The 16,582-nt window shown below is 39.7% G+C and overlaps 1 protein-coding gene across 12 annotated transcripts in view; it reads left to right on the top strand.

Annotated features, from left to right (window-relative positions):
• The window catches only part of CELF4 (CUGBP Elav-like family member 4), a 716,519-nt gene that overhangs the window by 65,613 nt on the left and 634,324 nt on the right, over window positions 1-16,582 (top strand). The window contains exon 1 of one of the 12 annotated variants that reach the window (XM_090131200.1): window positions 541-647. The exons of the other annotated variants lie outside the window; for them this stretch is intronic. The gene's annotated coding sequence lies outside the window, so the exon portion shown is untranslated. Of the gene's footprint in view, window positions 1-540; window positions 648-16,582 lie in introns of those variants that run through there. 12 annotated transcript variants of the gene reach the window in all.

The following is a 16,582-nucleotide window of genomic DNA, read 5'->3' as shown; positions in this document are numbered from 1 at the left end:
AAAGACCAGAGGACTTGAATGAAGGACATGCTGTAAGCTCAGCCAGTGAGGTTGGGCAGCTGAAGGAGATTAGACAGTTTGCAAAACAGATCAAGACTGGTCGGTATAAGAAGCCAGCAACTCTAGTATTGATTGGATTTCAAATGTATAGGATTGGTGGTGGGAAAGAAAACCTTAAAAGAATAACTGCCTAAGTTGATCTTCTGGATCTTCTCTAAGTAGGACTACTGCCTTATTCACTGTTACCTCTATCTTAAGGCAGAAACAATTTATTTTTTCATTTGTTTTTACCCCACAATTTTTTAGTTGCAATTCACTTTTCTAAATAACCTTTCTCGTGAGAGTGTTTTCTCTTGAGTATAACAGCTTTCAGAAAAGTGGTGACCAAATTAGACCACCATGATTTTGACTACTTTTGTTCAGGTCACAGAAGGACATGGTACAAATCAATGTGAAAAAGTATGCAAATATTTACCTTGAAGTCAGTGGTCCAGCCTGCAGATGACTCTATCAAGAAGAGATTATGCTACCAGATATCACGGTTTGCTGGTCCAGTCAAGTAGGTTTCATGCTTCACCAGGGGCAAACTATCTGACTTCAGGCTACTGGTATTCTTCTTAGACTTTGTAGATCTTGGAGCTGTCAAGGTAAGATGTGGATGCCATGCCTGTACATTCTCTTCCCCTCAGTTTCAGCCTTTTGTATGATCTTCAGTGAGTTTTCAAATTAATACCATGCCTTAGTTTTTCCTGTTTGCAGTCTGAGACTTTTTACAAACTGCACGCTCAAAGAAAAGAAACAGAACCTTAAATGTGAACAAGCGTTTCCATAAAGTTGTACTGATCACAAAGAGTGGAAGGCCTGCTTCAGCAGAATAATGCTACTTGCTGCTACAGGGATCTTATACTTCGGGGAGGTGTTCACAGAAGTAGCTTGTGACTTTGCCTGGATCCAGAGGATCTAATCAACAGCAGTGCATGCTTGGAGATTTCTTATTTCCCAGAGCTGTGCTCTGAAACCTTAGTTTCTCCCTAAACACAGTGTAAAGTCATTGGACTGGACACAATATTAAGCTCTCCTGCTTCACAAACCGTGTTCTTCTCTGTTGTGTGGATCCACAATGCACCACAACAGCGGGCTGCTGTGTAGTAAATTCATTGTGTTTTGTGCAAGGGACCATTAGTTAGCTTATTATTAATACATGTGTGGGCTGTAATATACTGGTACTGTATCTGTCAGCATCTCTACCAGGTTTGCTTTTGTCCTTTGTGTTTTCCCCAAACAAGCTTATACAATTAGTTTCTTCTTGTTTCCTAAATTATTTTTGCTGGTCCTAATTATTTCACACTCCATATAAAAGAGTTATTGGGGTGGGTAATGGGAGACAAGGGATCACCTCACCACTGCACTGCAGGCAACGTGATGTTAAGGCAATTTGGATTTGTTTTTGTACTTATTTATATTTGGTTGGCTGCTTAAGAAATAAGAGAAAATTGAGATCTGTTTTTGGAGGTCACTTTATTGGGATTCTCAGTAAAAACTAGAGCTCAGTCAGATCCTGTTACCCTTCATGCCCATGGAGGACATTTGTTGAAATAGCATTCTTTGGCATTTCAGGCAATGATTAAAGTTCTTGTCTAAGAATGTGAAGTTATGCATTATTTTCTTAATTTCTATTCCTGTACAGACAACACTCATCTTCCTGTCTTTAGATATGTGGAAATAGCGTCTCCAAACATCCATGTCTATTTTCCTCACAGATGCAAGAAAAGGCAGGTTCTATGGCAGGTTGTTAATAAAGGAGGAATGTATGAGCGGGGTGTGGGTAAGGTGAAATTTCACCTGGGCAGTTCAAACTTCAGCTGTCTGGTTGCTCAGAAGAGAGTCAATCCCTCAAATACTGTTTGACGGAGTTTTCTGTCCCAAATATTTCTTAATTCTCAGGTGCTATAGCAGACCATCGGCCATCCTGTTTGGGATTCAGTGTGCAGACAGGTATTGGAGCATGTGTTCAGGGTGCTTGTGTATTAAGTGCACAGCTGAAAATGAGAAAGTGCCTTCTTCCCATCCATCTTTCCCCTTTCCAAGCATACCTGTGTTTGAAAATTTCTACCAGAACTGGAGCAGCAGCTGCACTGTCCAAAGCTCTAAGGGTAAACAAGGCCTCCAGTATAGTCACTGCCAAGTCATGCTTCGATTGAGGTGGTTAAATGCTCAAACACCATCTGCTTATATATTCTTGCTGCCTTCCACAGAGCAGCCCCCTTGTTAATGTTTGCTTTCCAATGGAGATAAAAACTATGAAGTGAAGCATGTTTGCCCATTCTTTCCTAGTCTAGCTAGATTAAAAGCATCAGTTTCTTTTCCAACATCCATAGGAATCACAAAGATTGTTGCTCAAAATCTGAGGAGCTCTTCTTTCCTCAGCGAACCCTTCCCTTCCTGTGACTGCATCTTGCCTTTCTCCTTTCTAATCAAACGTGGAGATCTTTGAAAAAATTCAGTTACTGTGAGGGGGTTCTGAATGTGGGTGCTCATCATGTAGAAGTGGGAATGAAAACAAACATGGAGAAACATGAGCATTATAAAAATCAGGAAGAATATGCTAATTGAATCAGATAAACATCTCTTGAGAAAAATAACAAAAACAAACAAACAAAAAAAAAAAACAAAAGCAGGACAGGAGTATTTTTCTTTAGCAAATGAAAAAGTATTGATAAGAGGAATGGAGTTTATCTGTCCATTCAAATCACCTCTGAGGACTGTGGGGAAGAGCTTCCCATTAGCAGGAGGATGGTTTGTGTTGACTTTCAGGGCCTTCCTCAGCAACTGTTGACAAAATGCTTGTCCCCACTGTAAAAGTTCCATTGCTGTGGGTGAAAGGAACATCACAGGGAAAAACAAAGCCAAAAGCAGCCAAAATATCTCTAAATAGAATGTCATTTTTCCATAAGGCACTGGTGGGTTTTTAAGCTCTTCCCAGAATAGAACAAATTAAGACTGAGTGTAAAGTGTAGATGTATTTATGTTTGTTCCATCTCTTTTGCGCAAGTGGAAGGGTTAGAGGAAGACTCATCGATTCGATGCATGTTCCATTAGAAATTTCTTGGGATTAGATCAGGTTAATGAAAGGAATAAATAGGGCTTTGACATGTTGTTTGGTTTCACAGGACCATATTGTTTTATGATGTTTTATGAGAAACACTTATACTACTCTTCAGGCGAGAGATTATTGTGTCTTTTATAAAAAGAAAAAGAAAACCCACTTCTCTTTTTCTTTCTGTTGCTACGAAGATGCTATGTTTGTTTGCAGTCATTTCCCAGTAGAAATGTTATGTTCTGGAGCATTGCCTAAAAATAAAGGGAACACAGATTCCAGAGGCAAAAGTGGTAGGTGGGGTGAGAGTTCCCCAGATCATGAACACTCAATGGAAACTTGGAGTAAAGAAGTCAATTTGGAGAGATGGTGAATGAGGTAAATTCACAGAGGAATAACCCAAACCCCAACAAGCCCCCTCAATGCTCCACTCTAATACATTGCTTTGACAGTGCTTTCTGCTTCCTTTAGTGATCTGTTATTTTGAACAATGGCAAATATTCTATCAACAGACCTCTGGTCCTGCAGAGAACATCTGTGGTGATGTCAGTGTTCAATTTGAATGGGTTAAGCTTAAGCACTGAATGGTTATATGGCATACATCTAGAGTTAGTCAAGAGTCCTTTAGTATCCTGTTTAAAGTGGAACAATCGATCTTTAGATTTGGTTTAAGGGGTTAGAGAGTCATCCCAGATCAGCAGGAACTGCTTGTTAAGCTGCTTTGCCAACTGACATCATACTGTTCTGCTGGGGTTTTAATCTCTTCTGTTAGGATTTTAAATGAAGGTGTGGTAAAAGTGTAAAACTGCACCTTAAGCTCTTTCCTCTCTTGCTGCTTTGCTGTCCACCTCAGCTGTTACATTCCATACAGAATGACATCAGCACAGTAGTCACTTCCACTTGGTCATGTCACTTCTCTACCCACGTGTCAGATTCCAAGCACTTTGTTAAATGTGCTAATCCTTCCAGCGCTATGGAGAAGCACAGGAGTTGCTATCTTTTTCAGAGGCAAAGCTGAAGAAACAAAACGGCGTGCCCATACTGCACACAGCTCAGGGGTTGCATGGAATTGAACAAGGTCCTCTCATAACCTCGTCTTTGTCTAATGCTCTAGGTTATACTCAAGGCTGTCACTGGTTCTGTGATATGGACAAACGTCTTTTAGGCCTGTGTGACCTGCTTATGTTTGTAACCTAATGAAAATTTCAGCACAGACCTTTCCTCAGAGGAAAAGGCCAGTGCAGTTGCACATGAAGTCTCCTCTCATTCTCTATTCACCTTTAATATTTTGTTGTTAATGGATCATGCTAAAAAGGATTAGCCATTTCAGTTTACATTCTGCTGCATTCCACATTTAACATTCTCATTGTAAGTGATGAATTATTGACTATTTAAATGTGACTACAAACAGCTTGGAAAAGAATGTCTGCCTTACTATTCGCAATGCTGAACTCAAACAACACAGGTCAGGATTTTTCTTTCTCTTTTTTGGGCTGCTGTCCCAGTTTATACCTGCTGTCCCAGTGCCCAAGCCTGGTGGACAAACTGGTGTTTAACAGCCCAGGAAGAGGCCCCAGGGTTAAATATTGTTAAGCATGTGAAATTTAACCTATATTATTGATATTGGGTTCAGACCAAAGTGTCTGCAAAGTGGCTTAAAAGGAAGAGTTCATTATAGAATAAAGCACTTTGGCATAAGATCAGATCCACATGCCCTTAAAATTGCTCTTGATTCTCCCTTCATATTTAAATATACATAACAACTAAATCTGTTCAGAAACTAAGATCTGTCCTTTGAAAATAAGTCAGGAGAGATCTAACTGCAAGACAGAGTAGCATTGTTTAGGCCTTGGCATACTGTCCTCCTGAGCAGTGTTAATACAGTGGTGCTTAGATCTACCTCAAGATATACCATCTCAAGGCTGGAGGAGTCTCACTGTGATGTGGAGGAAAAGCATCAAGAAAATAACAATTGTAAGTGCAAAGTCCTCAGGCAGTAGGAATTTTATAGGCTGTAGATTGGCTCCAGATCTTCCCTGGAATAAAGAAGGAGCCATCTTTTCCTTGCTGTATGCAAATGGTCTGTATAAGACATAGCAAATCAGTTCAAAGTGGTCTAATTAAAAAGGTAGAGGTGAACTGAGCAACTCTGTGGTGGAAATGAGAACATTTGTTTCTGACTGTATAGGGAATCAACAGACTTGTATTTGATTGTGAATATGTTTGGGGAACAGTAAAACTTTTTGATGACTGTTCTCTTCTCTTTCTTGTATGTGATAACTGGACAATCTTTTGCTGTGGATATGGGAAGTCTCTAACGTTGTAACCAGTAATTTTTAAACTTTGATTTAAACAACTTCTGTAGTATTTATATTGGCCTTCCAATACTTGAAGGGAGCATATAAACAGGAGGGGGAATGGCTTTTTACAAGAGTGGATAGTAATAGGACAAGGGGGAATGGTTTTAAACTAAGACAAAGGAGATTTAAGTCAGATATTAGGAGGAAGTTTTTCATCCAGAGGATGATGACGTGCTGGAACAGGTTGCCCAAGGAGGTTATGGATGCCCCATCCCTGGAGACTTTCAAGGCCACGCTGGATGTGGCTCTGGGCAGCCTGGTCTAGTGGCTGGTAACCCTGCCCATGGCAGGAGGGTTGAAAATAGATGATCACTGTGGTTCTTTTCAACCCAAGCTATTCTATGTTTCTATGATTCTATTTTTCAACTGGAAATGGAGCAACAGAGAAGAGGAGCAATGCTTAAAGCAATTAAACTGAGTAAGCACTAAGGTTTCTTTTATCTATCCACTTGAAATAATTCTTCCTTTCCGGAGTTCTTCTCCCACAGTTTTATTCTGAGCTGTGCATCATGGGAGACTGCCCATCTCTGGAAAGCAACAACCACCAAGAGGAAGCTCCAACTCAGGCAGGCATAAAACTGAAACCATTTCATAGAATGAACTGTAGAAGCCCCAAGATGACAGTAAGAGGCAGGTATGTGTTGGTGGTGCAGGCAGGCTTTAATCCTCTGACGTATTCAGCCATTTAAAAATAAAATAGCTATCCCAGAGCAAATCCCCATGTCGCACTATGGTACTTCTACATCTGCTGCTTTTGGAAGACGTGTGTAAGGGGCAAAGAGTAGGATGGAGAGGATATATATATCGTTATGCCAGATCAACTTTTTTCACTTCCTTATGGAGTTGTGAAAGGAGCGTAAATGCATGTCTTATTTGAGACAGGTATTTATATGACCCTTTTGAGTAGTTGGAATTGGAGTATTTGGGTATGTAGGAGGAAGGGAGGAAAAAATATTTGTGTTAGAATATGAACTGGTTAGCTATTTGGTGAGCTCTGTTAGAGACAGTATTTCTTTGTTCTAATCCAGGCAAGCATAGATGAGAAACAAAGCCTCTTGGTTAGAGCAAGAGTCTGGTGAACTGCTATGGACCTGAACGCTAATGAGTTATCAGATGGTTGAATGTGACCTAACAGTTTTGCTCCCTTTTTTTTTTTTTTCTTCCAGTGATATTTGGTGCTTTGAGGTTTCCTGTACCTCTGGAGAATTTTTCAAAATTCTTGAATAAAAGACTACATAAGTGCTAAGCATTAGAGTTTTCCCATAATGTTGCATATCTGTATTTGTGCACGAATTCATATGCCTGGAGTCTCATGCATATAAATTCACAGGCATACAACATTACACAGTACTATTAATAATAACCATACAGATTTGTGCAAGGTCTCTTGTCTAAGGAGATCAAAACACTTAAAAGCTCCTCTCACGTACATGGAAATCTGATGCGGGAAGTTAGAGAAGAGTTGAAGGAGTTTTAAATAACTGGATTTCCACTCAAGAATTATTATTATTATTTTTTTTTAAAGCTATTGTTACTTGACCCCATGTGTAACCAGCCTACACCTGAATAATAAGGCAAGATTTGAGAAAGTATGCTTTTCATAGATTCATAGAGTTATAGAATCACCAAGGCTGGAAAAGACCTCCAAGATCATCCTGTCGAACTGCCCACCTACCACCAATATTTCCCCACTAAAGTATATCCCTTAATACAATACATGAACATTTCTTAAGCATCTCCAGGAACAGTGACTTCACCACCTTCCTGGGCAGCCTGCCTTAGTGCCTGACCACTCTTACAGAGAGTATTTCCTAACTCCCAACCTGAATTTCCTCTGATGCATCTTGATGCCATTCCCTCTAGTTCTACTGCTAGTTATGTGGAAGAACAGACCAACCCCCACTTCACCACAACCTCCTTTCAGATAAAGTCTCCCCTGAGCCTCCTTTGATCCAGATTAAACATCTGAAGAGGAAAGGAACCTGGGGGTGTTGGTTGATGCTCAGCTGAACATGAGCCAACAGTGTGCCCAGGTGGCCAAAAGAGCCAGCACCATCCTGGCCTGCATAAGAAATTGTGTGGCCAGCAGGAGCAGGGAGGTGATCATCCCCCTGTACTCAGCACTGGTGAGGCTGCAGCTCGAGTACTGTGTTCAGTTTTGGGCCCCTCACTACAAAAAAGACATTGAGGCCCTGGAGTGTGTCCAGAGAAGGGCAATGAAACTGGTGAGGGGTCTGGAGCACAAGTCTTATGAGAAGCAGCTGAGGAAGCTGGGATTGTTTAGTCTGGAGAAGAGGAGGCTCAGGGGAGACCGTATTGCACTCTACAACTTCCTGAAGGGAGGTTGTGGTGACGAGGGGTTTGGCCTCTTCTCCCAGGTGACTAACAGGACCCGAGGAAATGGTCACAAATTGTACCAGAGGAGGTTTAGGTTAGACATGAGGAAAAACCTTTTCTCTCAGAGAGTGGTCAGGCACTAGAATGGCCCACCCAGGGAGGTGGTGGAGTCGCCGTCCCTGGCAGTGTTCAGTATGCGTCTGGACGAGGAGCTGCAAAGATCTGGTTTAGTGCTTGTGGTAGCAGTGGTAGTGTGAAGACAGTTGGACTAGATGATCTTATAGGTCGTTTCCAACCCTATGATTCTATGATTCTATGATTCTATGAATACCAGTTTTCTCAGCCACTTCTCATATGACTTATGCTCCAGATCCCTCACCAGCTTCGTTGCCCTTCTCTGAAAAAACTCTCTAGGGCCTTGATGTCTTTCTTGCAGTGAGAAGCTCAAAACTGAACACAATACTCAAGATGCAGTTTCACCAACACTGAGTGCAGTTCCCTTCTCCTGATGGTAATACTACTTCTTATACAAACTGGGATGCTATTGACCTTCTTGGCCATCTGGGCACACTGCGCCAACCAACACCCCCAGGTCCATTTCTTCCACTCAGTCTTCCAACTGTTCTGTCCCGAGCCTGTAGCATTGCCTGAGGTTCAGATCCCTCTGTTGGGACTTTCTATCCCCGGACAGGTCACCACTTTTTCACAGCTTGGTTTCATCTGCAAACTGCAAACTGAGGGGGCACTCAATCCCCTCATCCAGGTCATTAATAAAGATATTGAAGAAGACAGGCCTCTGTACTGTCCCCTGGGGAATAGCACTCATGACAGTTGCCAGCTGGATGTAACTCCATTTGCCATCACATTCTGGGCCCAGCCTTCCAGCCATTTTTTACCCAGCAAAGAGTGTACCTGCCAAGCCACTGGCTGCCAGCTTCTTTTGGAGAATACTGTGGGAGACAGTGTCAAAGGCTTTGCTGAAGTCAAGATAGACTACATCAACAGCTTTTCTCTCATCCACTAGGTGGGTCACTAGATTATAGAAGGAGATAATGTTGGTCAGGCAGGACTTGCCTTTCTTCAACCCATGCTGGCTAGGCCTGATCCCCTAATTGTCCTGCACATACCTTGTGACCTCTCTCAAGATTATCTGTCCCATAACCTTCCTTGGCACCAAGGTCAGGTTGACCGGCCTGTAGTTCTCCTGATCCTCCTTACTACATTTCTTGTAGATAGAAGCCACATTGGCAAGCCTCTAATCCTCTGGGATCTCTTCTGCTGACCAGAAAAACTGATAGGTGGTAGAAAGCAACTTGGCAATCACTTCTGCCAGCTTCCTCAGCACCCTCAAGTGAATCCCCTTTGTGTTTAGGTTTCTTTTTAATGTTTTAACTTACTGCTTGCTTAGTGTGCCATCTGAAATCAATGACTCCATTGCATTAGCTATGAAGATTCTTCCTAAAATAGTTGCATTAAAGGAAGAGATGAGGACAAGTCTGGTCAGACATTGCTCAAATTGTGAGATGATGTGACAGTACTTAATACAATATAGTACCATTGGAAATTTCTTGTTACTATGGTTTAAGGTTTAATTCCAAATATAACAAGCAATAGTTATAAATAAAGGTGAGAATTATCTACATGGATAGATTTTATTTTTTTTTTTCCTGGATGAGGAAGTTGAGATAATGTTATTTGATGGAGGAGGGAAATCATTATATTCAAGAAATATGCTAGCAGAAATGACTCAGTCCTACAAATTTTCCTTTATTGCTTGTTTTTGAAGAATCTATGTTCTTTTGGTAATAGAGAACTTATTTTAAGAATTTTTACACTTGTGAGAAAAGAAAAATGACAGACCTTCAAATCGTTTGGGGCCTTTCAGAATATGAAGTGTGATTTTTAGCATATGGCTACAGGAAGAGGGTCTGAGTTTGCACTGGAAAATAATTTTCCACAGATGATTGCCAACTCTACAAAAGGACTTCCTGAACAGAGACTGAAAAGATGCTTCTGATTCTACTCAGGGTGTTCCCTTTAATGGAAATATCTAAGTGGCTGCAGTCCCCATGCTTCAAGTCTCCATGAATTTTTCATGGGGAGAAAATCTATGGATTTGCATAGTCCTGCAGGAAGAGACTGGCACTGAGACTAGGTGACATAATTCCTGTGGTTCTGCCAGGTGGTGCCCTGGAAATAGCAAGGAGTCCAACTCAGCAGTGCTCAAGAGCACTGTTTTGGGAGCAAAGTATTGCAGATTAGCCCAAATGTGCCTTGCAGTTTAAATACTGTCTGTTTCTTTCAGCCTTGTTTTGTCTCAGATATCCAGCAAGGAGAGCTCTGACACTAGATGTGAGAAGTTTTTTTCTCCTTTTGAAAAGAAGATGAATGTAGTGTCCAATTTCTAACCACAGACAATCCCTGTGCCTTGGAAAGATAGTCACCTTCCCTCTCTTCTGAATAAAATCTCTTGTGGCTGGGTATTCAGGTGAAGAATTTCTTCGTGATGGAGGTGAATGGGTGAAAGATCTTTCTATTGGAGAAGACAGGCAGTAGTAGAATTTAGCCAGTGTTCTCCTTACACAGACTGTCTATATCTTGCTCTTTTTTCTTAGAGATGGAGTCTTAAAAGCAAAATAATGATGCTGCAAGGCACAATGGGTAATGGTATGCAGAAAGTAGTAAGGCAATAAAATTGCTAGAGTAGCAATTTGAGCAGTATGACCCTTACATTAAGAAATTTGCCTTTAAAACTTAACCTAAAGAAAATAAATCTAATTGATGGATGAGGAGTGGAGTGAGATTTGAAAGTAAGTTTATAGTAAGTAAAATATTTGCCTTTCATCTCTATTTACTAGCTAGCTATTGGGGGGTTGAGAATAGTTTGCTCAGCAGCTGTACAGATGGAGTGGGCATAAGCACTCTTCTTCCAGAAGAAGAAGGGGAAAGGTTTCATTTGTGTTGATCTGGCACATGAGAAGTTAAGAATATCCCTGAGGTCCAGTGATTGACATCATGAAATGCACTTGCTGTTCCTAAGCTCTTGTCTGTCTCAGGCCTATTTGACAGCAGTGCCAAAGGTCAGAAAGAAATTAATCTGCTGTAAATGAAACTAAATGGATTGCAGGGTGCTGTTTGTGACAAGAGTAAATGGTGGAAGACTTTGGCATGTAAAGGGCTGCAATTTAGACCTTGCCAGTGGACTGGGTCATTCATCTTTACCATGTAAAATGAAATGAACCTAATCCTTCCAATGAAATAAGGACAACATGCAAGAAGGGTGTTTTTAGCAATTTAACCCTAGGGCAGTTACTATCTAGAAAGCTAACTTTTGACGTAACTATCCTGCCCACTATCAAAATTCTCACATGAAAAGAAAATTGATTGTCATTGTATATATGTATTTTAACAGAGCCCCTAGCAATCTATTCTTTGTTTTCAAAAGAGACTGATGCTTGACTCACTGCTGCATCTGAGGGGTACCATGGACCAGACCTAGGTGACAAAATAATCAGGATATTGCTCTCTGGTGGGTGAATTTGAGTGAGTTATCTTGTTTCTTGTAGAGTAAAAAATACTTGTATAGGGATTGCCCAGTTCTTTGACACTGGTCTGTGTTGATATCCTCTTTGATTCCATCCTGCTTGAGTCTCATGTGCTTTATTCTCTGTCTTCATCATCAGTATTGTTAGTCTTTTGAAAAGTGACATAAATACAGACAAAGCTTTGTGTTCAGGTTGTCTGGATGTGGCCCCAGTTATGCATATGCTACTTAACTTGAAGGAAGTACCAATTCTGTTTGGAGTTTCTAGGCATTAGAAGGTATAAATAAGCTCCTCGGGCAATGAAGTGAAATAAATGGGTTGTAGGGAAGCTAGCTTTCTATGGAGAAAGATATAATGATCCCAGCTTCTGTGGCAGCCGAGCCAAAATGTGTGCATGTATAAATGAATCTATATTTTGGTGCTTAGATACTCAAGTGATGGATGCTCCAGGAGAAGGTAAACTAGCCAGAAAGGTATGAATAAATATCTTACTGGTGCCTATCAATAGATAGTGACTGCTGCTGACATGCAGTGTCTCAGTGGGCAAAGTGTAAGGGCTTTAAGTAAAAACAATTATTGAATGTATGATGTCTAAGTCTATTAGTTGTATACTATTATTGACTGATGTTAGATTAAAAAGCATGTCCTTATTACTCTCTCCTGTCATTAACTTGCCAGGAAAGGTCAGTCAAGAAGTATATTATTACTAAATTGTAGACTCTCACATTTGTATCTGCAATAGTAATAAAGCCACAGAGCACCAGAGCCAAACTTAGGGGCAGGCCCAGAGCCTAGTTTTGTTCTCACTCCTCACTTTGTAACAAGGCCAATTTCTCGCAATCTAGATTCACTGTTTCTTTTCTATATTCTTTGTTAGAAGCAGGAGGACTATTTATTTATTTATTTATTTATTTGTTTGTTTGTTTGTTTATTTATTTTTAAATTGTAGCTTTTCCTCAAATGTCTCAAGATACTGCATAAGAAAGCTGGAAGTAAGTTTTAGTCTGCTGGTCATTGACACACAGCAAATGCAAGCTCATGGTGTGCTTGATATAAGAACAAATGGAGAGAAGGGAAAGGGAATAAAGGCTTTGTGGTCAAACTGCATATTTGCCTTCGTTGTTTAGGGACTGATCTACTGTTTCTGGGCTGTCTCTGTTATTTAATGTTACCTGCAGCCATGCTGGTTGATCAACACCAAGCAGTAGAGAAGAAGATGCCAAATCCTTCCTGTAAAGCCTTACATCTGCTTTTGTAAAGCAGGTGGGAGCTGTAAGCAATCTGTCCTTAAGCAAATATATCCATGAACATCAGGAATCAAGACCCTAAGCAACAGTATGGAAAGGTAGGGGTGAGAAGGGTAGGAAGTGGTCATCAACCTTTTGCTGATCTAAATATCATTAAGGCACAATCATAGATCCAGTGACAGAGAGAATTGTATCTTCACTGACTTAAATTGGAATTCCTCTGAAATGTGTAAATGTAGGTGCTTAAAATCTATAACAGCAACAATATATAATGCTGATGTGCAGTGCCCTAAATCTCTGTTTGATTTGTTGTTACTTCATGTCACATGGCTCAAAAATCATAAGATTAGAAATAGGTGTGAATTATACTTATTCTTCCAGCGCTTACTTTGAATGATTTTGCAGATGCTCCAATTGTAACACTAAGATTTCGTACAAATTGAGCTCAGAATTGAAAATGGAAATTGTTTGTCCACAGTGGACTTACAGATGCAGTAGTATGTCATTGATGTAGACAGAAATACAGCTCACACTGAGTTGAATCTTTCTTTCAAGTTTCTTGATCTGTGCCTTTTGATATGGACAAATAGATTCATTCCAGTCTCTTGGTACTGTGTAAGGTTCCTTCCAAATTTCAGAAATGGAACTTCGTTTTCAGGAATAATTCTATTGCTTTGGCCTTGCACTTTCACCCCCTTTCCTCATTCTGTCCTCTATGCCTTACCCTCCCCAGAAAAGTAACAAAATCTGAAATCATCTGCATTAGTAGATGTTTTTACTCTGTGACCTTTGCATGCCTAAGGGAATGGAGTCACAAATGGCTTGTGCACACAAAATCAGTGGAAGAAAGCCCAAAGTTTAAAGACACAGCTTGGCAGCTTTTAAAGGGACATAAGTAAAGGAATAAAACATTGGGTGTGGCTTCCAGAGTGATTTCAGAAAGTGATTTCTAAGTGAGTTAGAAAACATTAAAGATGATTCTGACATTCATTGTTCATATACATTTAATACATTAAGTACTCTTTGCAAGAGTACTCCAGATAGTCTATTATTGAAAGGCTTCATTGCAGAGTATGTTTATCTTTAAATGAACTCCCAGAGGAGTATTGTGAGGCAGAAGTAGGGGAGAATGGGAGAAAGACATTGGTGAGATGGAGATGGAAAAAGAGGAGCAGTTTGCCATTCATAAATGGTGAAGAACCATTTAGATAACTGGAAGTGTAACCTGTTTCACTGCTGAAGTCAGAAAGAAGGTTGATCTGCTGTATGAAGACTGCTTGTACATCCTGAAGGTGTGCTGAAGGGCAGATTTTACTAAGGAAAATCCATTTCTCTTTCTTAATGTGTGAAACTAAAGCAGGAGAGACAAGATAGGACGACCTCAGTGTCCGCACTTGGTTATTCTAGAAATTTTACATCCTTTCCATTGTCTGCATTTTTCTCCAAAATGTCTGTCTTTCCTTTGATCTCAAAACTTCTCTTCCTGACAGTTTTGGAAAAGTTAAGTTTCTGAAGCTTCTCTTATGGATTTTTCTTTTTAAAGTATCTGATCTCTAGTCTACTGTGTTTCTGAAGTAGAGTGAGAACATCAAGCACTGCATTCTGTGGATGCCCAGGAGAGCAGTAGGCTGATGGGTTGCTAAAACAGTTTGTAGCTGTGGAACATCTTCCATTCCAGAAAAGATCCCAAATCTCTTTATGGATTAAATCAAGAGAAGTAACATCTTCCATTCCAGAAAAGATCCCAAATCTCTTTACAGATTAAATCAAGAGAAGTATACTATGATAAACTGTGATAAACTGAAAGAGGAAAGATACTGGCTCAGGATCTAGGATAAACAACCCTTACCTGTAAGGCACTTCATATCCATAGATGAGAACGTTAATAAGTTTCCCTGTGTTGGTTGTTTTGCTCAACAACTGTAAAGTAGGGATAGCAATTGCTCCCTTTTCTCTAGCATTGGTTTGGAAGAGAAATCACAATTTCTTTCAACATGACTAGAAACCCAAATTTGAATGTTTAATGGATTATATACATCAATTATATAGTTTCTGCCTATAGGACAGGCATTTTACATGAAGGTTGAGATGAGATCTGATATCCTGAACAGTGTACAGCCCAGTTTTCTTCTGCTAATAACAGAAACGTGGAGGTTAGAAGTGGTCTATTCCTTTGATCTTGACAATCATAAATACATTAATGTATTTTAGGAGACACTTTAATACTGGAGTGGACAAGCAAGTCCCTTGAGAATTCTTTGGCAAATCTAAGACACAATCAAGACCTTTTAAGAAAAGTCCAGAGGAACTTATCAGAAGATAATATTCCTTGCAGTGTTAGACACTTTCCTTATCTTGACTGATCTTCCCTGCGAACTTTATCAGTTAGCTTAAGAAAAAATAATGGATAAATGGATATCAAAACCATTGTTAGGGTAATACTCAAACAACTTAATTATGCAGAAGTAAAGCATAAGTTGTTTATTGAAAATGAGGAATGACTCTATTCTAAGTCTCCTCCACCTGCAAATCTTATTGTTCTTTAGGATTAAGAATGGGGCAATGCATACTGCATTGTGATTCCAAAATAGAGATTTTTATTTCTGAAGTCTTCTTTGAATGGATTGAACAAAAATGTTAAATAGGTTTACATGCCATGTGTTTTGGTAGCTAGTTGGATGAGCTGACTTCCCAAGTTCCATTTCATTATGATTTCTGTGAATTCAGTGTTCTGTAATTCACCTACTACTGCTATGGAGCCAAATGTTGCTCTCAATTTGTGGAGCAGAGAAGAAAATATAATTTGCATAACTAATATGCTTATCCAAATATGCTCTCTCTCACCAAAATAATTACAAATGTACAGGCTTACCAAATATCAAAATGTTTTTCAACTTTTATGACTATTTTTTCAAACTAATTGATTAATTTGCCAAATTTTCCAGTGGAAGTAACCTTATATTTCTTACTCTACTTTAAATCTGATAAGATTTCAAAGCTTTTCATTTTGTACTTTCTTTCCAGTCTTTTTAATCTGGCATCTCCAACGTAGTTGGAAACGCCTACTTTTAATACCAGTTGTACTTCTTGGAAAACTGTTTTAGAACAGAGTGGTTTTACGTGATTCCTGGTATAACACTGCACTGCAGCTGAAAATTTTGGTTAAAAGCATGCAGTCTGGAACCCAAGACAGTACAGGGAAGAATGACATGACTCCTGGATCATAAGATTCTGTTTCCTACCATTGTAGAAAAACACATCATGTAATCCCTTTCATAAATTCATCAAGCCTCATCTTTAATTAGCTTGCTGGTGCTCACTATTCTTGCTGGAAAACACTTCTCTGATGTCTAGAAACCTTTTTCTAATTCACAAATCAAACTTATTCATGGTCAATTTATACTCATTTGTCCTTAAGAAACATTGTCCTATAGTTTAAATACCCATTTACCCATTTGATATTTACTGTGATGATCTAGCTAGCAATTGAATCCATGCAGAGCTTTTTTCATTTTGCTATACTAACAGAACAAGCTTATAGGTACTGCATAGAATACAAACTTGGTAATACCTCTCTGGCTCCAGGTTTTAAATTTCATCTTTTGGATCACAGAATAGTACCCCAATCCCCTATTTGTTCTGAGGCCTCGCTAGCCAAGCTGATGACATTAGTAGTCTTTTCCCTGTTTTTGACTGGATTGGGTTTGGTTTTTAACTGCAGTAAATTGACAAAGTGAGAAGAATCTGCTCTGTCCTCTCCTGTTTTTTTTCATGAAGGAAAGAATGTACACATCTTTACATTTGGCAATAGCTACATCCTTGAATGTGCACCTCTAAGTGTCATGATGTGTCCTAGCATGTAATGCTCACTGGATAACCACTGGCTTTCCTGGCAGTCTATGAACTTGCAGAGACCTACATGGATTTTTCTGATTTTGGGCAGCATCAGGAATGTGTATCTTCAAGTTGTTCTGACTTTCTGTCATTCACAACCTA

This window comes from Phasianus colchicus, chromosome Z (genome assembly GCF_987193195.1).
Source record: "Phasianus colchicus chromosome Z, bPhaCol1.hap1.1, whole genome shotgun sequence".
NCBI classification, from domain to species: Eukaryota; Metazoa; Chordata; class Aves; order Galliformes; family Phasianidae; genus Phasianus; species Phasianus colchicus.
Note: the sequence above shows the minus strand (reverse complement) of the source record. Positions and strands in the feature narration are given on the sequence as shown.